Source organism: Delphinapterus leucas, chromosome 4, assembly GCF_059928025.1.
Source record: "Delphinapterus leucas isolate spDelLeu-1000000601 "Yukka" chromosome 4, BTC_Dleu_Yukka2, whole genome shotgun sequence".
Taxonomy (NCBI): Eukaryota; Metazoa; Chordata; class Mammalia; order Artiodactyla; family Monodontidae; genus Delphinapterus; species Delphinapterus leucas.
This window is the reverse complement of record NC_143132.1, coordinates 85,884,557-85,892,728: the sequence shown is the minus strand read 5'-3', so window position 1 is coordinate 85,892,728 and position 8,172 is coordinate 85,884,557. Positions and strand designations below refer to the sequence as shown.

General features: G+C 40.0%; 1 pseudogene; it reads right to left on the bottom strand.

Annotated features, from left to right (window-relative positions):
- Positions 1-5,267: 5,267 nt before the first annotated feature.
- On the bottom strand, positions 5,268-7,577 carry LOC111175609 (elongation factor 1-alpha 2 pseudogene; annotated as a pseudogene).
- Between the last annotated feature and the right edge of the window lie 595 nt (positions 7,578-8,172).

The window sequence follows — 8,172 nt, the reverse complement described above, 5'->3', positions numbered from 1 at the left end:
ACCCCTAGCCTCTCCGATTGTGACCTTGTTTGGAAATAGGGTCATTGAAGATGTAATAGTTAAGTTATGGTGAGGTCATACTGCAGTCAAGTGGTTCCCTAACCCGACTGGTGTTCTTATAAAAAGGGAAATTTGGACACAGAAACAGACGTTCCCAGAGGGAAGATGACATGAAGAGACACAGGGAGAGGACGGCTACCTACAAGTCAAGGAGAGAGGCCTGGAACAGACTGTTCCCTCATAGCTCTCAGGAGGAGCCAGCTCTGCTGACACATTAATTTTTGACGTTTCCCCTCCAGAACTGAGACAATAAATTTCTTTTACTTAAGGCACCCCACTTGTGGTAGATTTTTATGGCAGCCCTATGAAACTAACAAAGAACCCAGAATTGTAGATCAACTAAGAGGACCAATGAGGGCCTAAACTAAGGTGGGGTGGGGTGAAGAGAAAGGATTTGAAAGATATTCAGGAAGTAGAATTGACAGAACTTGGTGACCAATTGGATATGTCGAGTTAACATAGTGATTAATAGTGACCTAGATTTTAGTCCTGTCTCTCTTACTTCTCAGCTGTTTGAACTTGAACAAGCCATTCATCCTCTTTATGCTTTAGTTTCTTACCTGTAGAGTGAGTCATGATTGTTCTTATCTTGTTGGGTTGTTGTGATGGTCAAGAGAGTGCAGGTTAAAATTTATTACAGTGGTATGGTAAATATTTAATATGGTAACATTGGTAAATATAGTAAATACTCAATAAATATTCTTTTAAAAAATATGTGGGTTGTGTGAAAGGGTTTGAGAATGACTCATATTTCTGACTTGGCCATCAGAGCCATGATTATTCAGGGAGAAGAAAAATACTGGAGAAGAATGGGTTTGGGGGGCAGGATGGTAAATTCACTTTTAATTAAATTTAAAACATACAAACAAATTATTGATCTTTAAAAACACACTCCCTTACCTTTTATGTTGACTTTCATAAAGTTCAAATTTATATATATATATATTTTTTCAAATTTATATTTTTAACTTAACAAAAGTTTATGTTGTCCATTAGAGATAATCTCACAAGGAAAATGAAATGAGCACCATTGTGGGTTTTTTAATTTATTTTACTGGTTTCTTATTTTTTTTAAATTAAGTTTATTGCCATATAGTTGCTTTACAATGTTGTATTAGTTTCTGCTGTACAGCAAGATGAATCAGCTATACATATACATATATCCCCTCTTTTTTGATTTCCTTCCCATTTAGGTCACCACAGTGCATTAAGTGCTATACAGTATGTTCTCATTAGTTATCTATTTTATACATGGTATCTATAGTGTATATATGTCAATCCCAATACAGTTTATATGATTATACCCTAAGAAATAAAATCATAAGCTGTTTTAAAAATTATTAGATTCATAGTGACATTTTAAATAAATAGGAGATGAGTTGGGATTAATACTACGTGATTTCAATTTAGGCATTAACTTTATCCATGGGGCCCCTCTTTGCTTTCTTTCATCTCATCTATTCCTATGCCTTTTCAGTTTGACAAGAACCCATCATGGGACCGTTCTGCCTCTGTCTTGAATATTCATAATCAAAGAATGGCACATATGAGAAAACTGGAAAGTTCTGCTTGTAAATCTGGGCATGTGATTTGGTTTGCTGCAGAAATTGTGGTTAGTTTGTGCTTGTTCACTTAAAATGAATCAGATCTTTTGCTACAAAGCATGCTACTTTGACTTTTTAGAATGATTTATCTTTTTACTTCCTGTGACTTACTATAACGCTTGTGAAGTAACGATGAAGAGATGAAAATTATACTTCTCACTTTTCCCAAATATTTGCTTAAGTATTTTAAATGCTAGTTATTCTTCTGAGCCCTTTGGTGCTGGAGGAGAGAGGCTCCTTTCCCCAAAGAGTGCCGAGCTGGGACTTGCCCCGTGAAGATGAGGAAGACACTGAGGCCACTGACTGTGCAGAGACCAGCAGAGCTTCCCAGGTAGACAGAGAGGTGGGTCAGGAAGATGGAGAATGAGTTTTTGCCTATTCCTCCCACTAAGTACAATGGGAAAACTTGGACGTTATATACAAGACAAGCATAGAAGGACTCTGAACCATGAAGAGAAGGCAGACCAGTTAGGAGCCTCAGGACTCCAGGAATGACAAACATGACAGCTTGGAAGATATACAATAAGCTGAAATCATGGTGCAATCTTCAGCGGTCCTTTTACCGGATTCCAGGCTTAAAGGCTTAAAGGCATGGCCGGAATGGCTCCTGAAAGGAACTTAGCCCAAATGCATACAAAAGTGGGGCAAAAACACTTCAAGCTGTGTTCTTTCAATTACACGAGGCAAAATCAAAGAGCATCTTCATCCTGGGCACAGAAGCATCCATCCTTAAGAGCATTTCGTCTTGAAAATAAACTATTTGTCGATTAAATCCTTCCTGAATTTAACTAAATCTATAGAAAAAAAGCTATTATTAGTTATTAAAAGCGCCTGAGACAAATTTGAAACATAAATACATTGAGGAGATTCACTCCTAAGGTGAACAAAATATTATAATATCAAGTAGTTCCCAGACCACAAATTTTCTAAGAAATTTATTTATAAAATTCTAACCTATACTCAAAAAAAAGAGACAATATAGGGATTGTGCTCATCATTTTTTCATTGGCCCATGATCACAGGGCTGCTCAGACCTCTCTTGCCACCTCTGTAGGACACCTGGTTGAAATATGTTTCTTTTTCTTCAGCAAATAGGCACCTCGTTATCCCTTCATTTTTTGTTCTTTACCTCTAAGGGGCTAGGGGGAGGGATAGAGGGATATATTCATTACAAGAACCATAAGACTCTACCCTATAAACATTTGTTACTATCTGGGTTTGGGATAAAGCAGTGCTATAAAGGAAGGTTATAGAACACCAACATACACAGGGAGCTTTGGAAGCATTTAGGAGGAGTACCTAACCAATGCCATGATTCAGAGAAGACTTCTTAGAGAAAGTGACTTCTAAGTTGAGAAAGAAAGGATGAGTAGGAGTTGATAGTGAAGAGAATATCCCAGGTGGAGGAAAAAGTACATGCGAAGACCCAAGAGCTGATAGAGATCTACTAATTAGTTGGAGAACTGAAATTAGTTTAACTTGCCAAGTAGGGTTCTAGGCCAGATTAAGAAAACTGTAATAAATCATAAAAAAGAGGATTTTATCCTGAGGGCTTTGCTGAAGAATCAGTGGAGGGTTGAATGTTGTGGAGGACATAATAAGATTTCTACTTTTTGAAAGATGTAGAGAATGGACTTGAGGGGGGACAACATGAAAACCAGGAGAGGTATTACGATGCTTTTCCAGTAATCCAAGTGAGGTGATGGTGACCTGACCAGGAAATTGCCTGCAGGAATGGAGAACAGTGAATAGCTCCAAGAAATATTTAACTGGCAGAATTGACTGAACTTGATGATTGTTGGGTCATGGAGAATGAAATGAGGGAGGTCAGAGGATGATTTCCAAATTTCTGGATTGGGAAATTAGTTGGATAAACGGTGATAGAATAAAAAGTAGAGGAACAGCTGTGTACGTGGAAGAGTTAAGGGTGAGGTAATAATGAGTTCAATTTTAAGCATATTTTAGGCACTTGTGGATACTGAATTATTCAGTCAACAAATATTTATGAATTACCAACTACATGCCAGGTAGTGTGAGTGAAGGTCTTAGGAGCAGAGCAGTGATAAAATATTTTAAAGATTACAGTCTAGTTGGGGAAATGTACAGTACATGAATTAATAAAAATAATAAATGTATACAATAAATATAAGCCCTGCATATAGTGAAGGAAAACACATTTATGAATTGATTAGTTTCTACTTAAAAGTATGATCAGAGACATCAGGTAGACAGAGTACTGCCTGGTAATACCTTGTCAATCTATGGTCCACTTTCTCTTTCCTCAGATTTCCAGCAGCCCCTTTTCTCTTCTCACTTTCAACACAATTCACAAAAGAGAAGCAACTTATCTTTCTACTACCAAAATCTACCAGCCTAATTTGTGGATTTGTATCCACATACTCTGCCTTCCCATTTATGCACAGGGACAAGGTGTCCTTGTCCTACCCGATGTCAGGTCCTCTGCTTTTACACAGAAGCCAGTCCGCTCTTGTCTACTGAAGGGCTTCATATAATAATCCCATCCTAAAAATAAATGCTCTTATCTGGACTTCATGTGTTCCTCTACCCACTACCTTATTTCTCTGCTCCTCTTTATAGCAAAACTCTAAAAGAGTTGTTGATTCTTTTTTTTTTTTTACATCTTTATTGGAGTATAATTGCTTTACAATGGTGTGTTAGTTTCTGCTTTATAACAAAGTGAATCAGCTATACATATACATATATCCCCATATCTCCCTCTTGCGTCTCCCTCCCTCCCATCCTCCCTATCCCACCCCTCTATGTGGTCACAAAGCACCGAGCTGGTCTCCCTGTGCTATGTGGCTGCTTCCCACTAGCTAGCTGTTTTACATGTGGTAGTATATATGAGCTCATGCCACTCTCTCACTTTGTCACAGTTTACCCTTCCCCCTCCCCGTGTCCTCAAGTCCGTTCTCTACATCTCTGTCTTTATTCCTGTCCTTCCCCTAGGTTCTTCATAACCTTTTTTTTTTTTTTAAGATTCCATATATATGTGTTAGCATATGGTATTTGTTTTTCTCTTTCTGACTTACTTCATTCTGTATGACAGACTCTAGGTCCATCCACCTCACTACAAATAACTTAATTTCATTTCTTTTTATGGCTGAGTAATATTCCATTGTATATATGTGCCACACCTTCTTTATCCATTCATCTGTGAGTTGTTGATTCTTTAATGTCAGCTTTATTGAAGTATAATTGACATGTAAAGTTGTAAGATATTTAAAGTGTACATTGTGGTGATTTGATATGCATATACATAGTGAAAGGATTTCCTGCCATCTAATTAACATATCCATCATCTAACATATTTATCTTTTATTTGGGGGTGTGTGTGAAAACATTTAAGTTCTATTTTCTTAACAAATTTAAATGATATATATTTAATGCTAAATTAATTTATAACAAAATAGTCAAGATTATTCAAGAGGGAAAGGATAGTCTCTTCAGTAAATGGTGTTGAGAAGACTGGACAGCCACATGCAAAGAGTGGTCTTTTTTTTTTTTTTGACGACTAGTTATGTTTTATTAACCTTAATAAATACATCAAATGTTGGGTAATTTTTATAGTGGAGATTGCTGAGGAAACTGCAGGGGACATGCTTCATTTCTTGCTCGGCTTTACTGCTGAGTTGGTGACCTTGCCTGCAGGATGACTTCTCATCCACAGCCTTGATGACTCCAATGGCCACTGTTTGTCTCACGTCCCGCACAGCAAAATGGCCTAGAGGTGGGTACTCAGAGAACATCTCCACACACGTGGCCTTGCTGGGGACCATCCTTACATCTGCACAATGGCTGTATCGCCTGACTTCAGGGCCTTGGGGTAGTCAAAGTTGACCTCCATCCCAGGTTTCAGGAAGCTGGTCTCCACACAGCCCACAGGCACAGAGCCAGTGCTCCCAATCATGTGCACACCTTGTAGAGGCAGCCTCAGGGGCTCGTTGACCAGTTGAGTGGGAGGGAGAATGGAGCCCAGAGCTTCCAGGACACTCATCCCTGTGGCATTTCCCTCCTTTCTCTTGACCTTCCAGCTCCTGGACCAGGCATGTGGATGCTGGGCTATGCTAGCCCAAAATGGGCACGAAGGCCATATGACTGCCAAGTTGTAGCCGATCTTCTTGATGTAGGCTCTCACTCCCTTGATGGAAGCATTGGGTGCTGTGGGTGGGTTTGTCGGAGTCCATCTTGTTGACAGCCGTGATGAGTGGCTTCACACCCAGCATGTAGGCCAGTAGCGTATTCTCCACAGGTCTGCCTATTCTTGGAGATGCCTGCTTCAAACATGCCCGTGCTGCTGGCCACGATGAGCATGGCACAGTCACCTGGGATGGGCCAGTGATAATGTTTTTGATGAAGTCCCTGTGGCATCAGTTATTGTGATGTAATATTTGGTTGTCTCAAACTTCCATAAGGGGATGTCATGGTGATGCCACATTTCCTTTCCGCCTTCATTTTGTCTAGCACCCAGGCAAACTTGATGGAGCCCTTGCTCATCTCTGCTGCTTCCTTCTTGAACTTCTCATGGTTCTCTTGTCAGTACCCCCACACTTGTAGATGACATACCCAGTGGTGGTGGACTTGCCAGAGTCCACATGGCCAATGATGATAATATTGATATGGGTCTTCTTTTTGCCCATAATGGTAGATTCATTAGAGTCACTGCTGACCCAGATATTAGCAAGAGCTGCAGCAGCTGTGAAGCAGGTATTGTGTATTATTGATGCTTCCCTTTCCTACCTCCCATTCTTTTTTTTTTTTTTTTTTTTTTTGAGGTACGTGGGCCTGTCACTGTTGTGGCCTCTCCTGTTGCGGAGCACAGGCTCCAGACGCACAGGCTCAGCGGCTGTGGCTCACGGGCCCAGCCGCCCCGCGGCATGTGGGATCCTCCCGGACCGGGGCACGAACCCACGTCCCCTGCATCGGCAGGCGGACTCTCAACCACTGCGCCACCAGGGAAGCCCCTCCCATTCTTTTTATAACCCATACCAAGCAGAATTTGTCTCCACCACTCCACTGTAGCCTCCTTTCCCAAGGTCTTTGATACCTTCCATCTTGCCAAACCAGTGTTCAGTTCTGACTTTATTTTACTTTCTCTCGCAGTTATCGTTGACATCTCTCTCCTCCTTGAAATTCTATCTTTCCTTAGATAGCTGACACCACAATTTCCTAAATTTCCATCTATTATCCTCAATCTCCTCTGCCAACTCTTTCTTTTTGCTTTCTCTTATGTAATTCTAAATATGAATTGCCTCCTGGTGATTTTACCTTGTCGTGTGGCTTTATATACCACATATATCCTGATGATTTCTAAATTTATAGATCCAGCTTTTTTGACTGTAGTCATATATTGAATTGCTTATTTTTTTAACAACTTTATTGGACTATAATTGTTTTACAATGGTGTGTTACTTTCTGCTTTATAACAAAGTGAGTCAGTTATAAATATACATATGTTCCTGTATCTCTTCCCTCTTGCATCTCCCTCCCTCCCAGCCTCCCTATCCCACCCCTCTAGGTGGTCACAAAGCAACGAGCTGATCTCCCTGTGCTATGCAGCTGCTTCCCACTAGCTATCTATTTTATGTTTGGTAGTGTATATATGTCCATGCCACTCTCTCACTTTGTCCCAGCTTACAATTCCCCCGCCCCATATCCTCAACTCCATTCTCTAGTAGCTCTGCATCTTTATTCCCATCTTGCCCCTAGGTTCTTCATGACCATTTCTTTTTTTTTAGATTCCATATATACATGTTAGCATGCGGGATTTGTTTCTCTTTCTGACTTACTTCACTCTGTATGACAGACTCTAGGTCCATCCACCTCACTACAAATAACCCAGTTTCGTTCCTTTTTATGGCTGAGTAATACTCCATTGTATATATGTGCCACATCTTCTTTATCCACTCATCTATTGATGGACACTTAGGTTGTTTCCATGTCCTGGCTATTATGAATAGGGCTGCAATGAACATTTTGGTACATGACTCTTTGTGAATTATGGTTTTCTCAGGGTATATGCCCAGTAGTGGGATTGCTTGGTCATATGGTAGTTCTACTTTTAGCTTTTGAAGGAACCTCCATATTGTTCTCCATAGTGGCTGTATCAATTTACATGCCCACCAGCAGTGCAAGAGGTTCCCTCTTCTCCAAACCCTCTCCAGCATTTACTGTTTGTACATTTTTTGATGATGGCCATTCTGACCACTGTGAGATGATATGTCATTGTAGTTTTGATTTGCATTTCTCTAATGATTAATGATGTTGAGCATTCTTTCATGTGTCTGCTGGCAATCTGTATATCTTCTTTGGAGAAATGTCTATTTAGGTCTTCTGCCCAGTTTTGGATTGGGTTGTTTGTCTTTTTGATATTGAGCTGCATGAGTTGCTTGTATGTCTTGGAGATTAATCCTTTGTCAGTTGCTTCATTTGCAAATATTTTCTCCCATTCTCAGTGTTTTCTTTTGCTCTTATTTATGGTTTCCTT